At 35.5% G+C, this 1,064-nt stretch overlaps 1 non-coding gene across 1 annotated transcript; it reads left to right on the plus strand.

Annotated features, from left to right (window-relative positions):
• Positions 1-223: 223 nt before the first annotated feature.
• On the plus strand, positions 224-385 carry LOC112211366 (U1 spliceosomal RNA). Its single transcript, XR_002945575.1, has one exon. It is a non-coding gene; the product is annotated as a U1 spliceosomal RNA (small nuclear RNA).
• Positions 386-1,064: the final 679 nt, after the last annotated feature.

Below are 1,064 nucleotides of genomic sequence, written 5' to 3' on the forward strand. Positions count from 1 at the left end.
GGAATGGATTAAAGTTTATTTCTGAGCTGCATTGCACATTGCGAGGAGTATTGTCATCGTACTAATTTTGTTTTGTTTTTATTTTTAGTCGTTTGGTTTTTGTTGTTTTGTAATCATCAGTTGTTTATGGTAGCTTCTAATTTGGATTAACAACTTCATTGATGTTCTCTGAACTGTTTTTAATCCTCACTGAACAATTACCCGGTACCCGCTAACAATAAGCATACTTACCTGGCGTGGGGGTTACCGTGATCATTAAGGCGGTTCCCCCAGGGCGAGGCTCTTCCATTGCACTTCGGTCGGGCTGACCCCTGCGAATACCCCAAATGTGGGTATCTCGGGCGCGTAATTTTTGTTAGTAGGGACTGCGTTCGCGCTGTCCCGGAATAAACAATAATCATTAAATCCATCGATTACGAGGGTTCAGGATGAAGTCGAACTCATGTTGGATCAATGAACTCAGTTGAATTTCAAATACTGATCTTTTTTGTTTTTCAATACCCCTACTTTAAATATTATTAATAAAAAATATACTTTTGTTTAGGGGCATACTTTATTTCTTGTCTTTCTTCACTAATAATTAAAATATAAACTTAAAACTAAAAAAACTGTGTTGGCATTTATGCAAATGAGGGGGCATTGATATTAGAAATGATAGTATGATGGCAAATCTGTACAACTTGGAGCTGAGACACTTCCCTGGAAAATGGAAATAAGCCATCCTGTTTCCACTCCTCAAGCCGAAGAAGACAGGGTTCGACGCTGACCATTACAGGCCCATAAGTCTGCTGCCACATCTCGCTAAAGTATACGAAAAGATCATCTTGAATTTAATAATCCTTTTACTGGAAGAATCTTATGGAATTAAATGGAAGATAACCTTCAGAAAGGTAATTATTCTCCTAAAATGTATGACCATTAGCAAGTTTTACTCATTAATATTATAATATATTAGCAAGAATGACAAATAGGAGAAAATTATATGTCATATATAGGTTTTTTGTTATCAAGTAAATAATTTGTAAATAGTTCTTTGAGTGTATATGATATATTAGTGTTGTTGT

The sequence above is a fragment of the Halyomorpha halys genome, unplaced genomic scaffold (genome assembly GCF_000696795.3).
Source record: "Halyomorpha halys isolate HHAL.00 unplaced genomic scaffold, Hhal_1.1 Scaffold1523.1, whole genome shotgun sequence".
Taxonomy (NCBI): domain Eukaryota; kingdom Metazoa; phylum Arthropoda; class Insecta; order Hemiptera; family Pentatomidae; genus Halyomorpha; species Halyomorpha halys.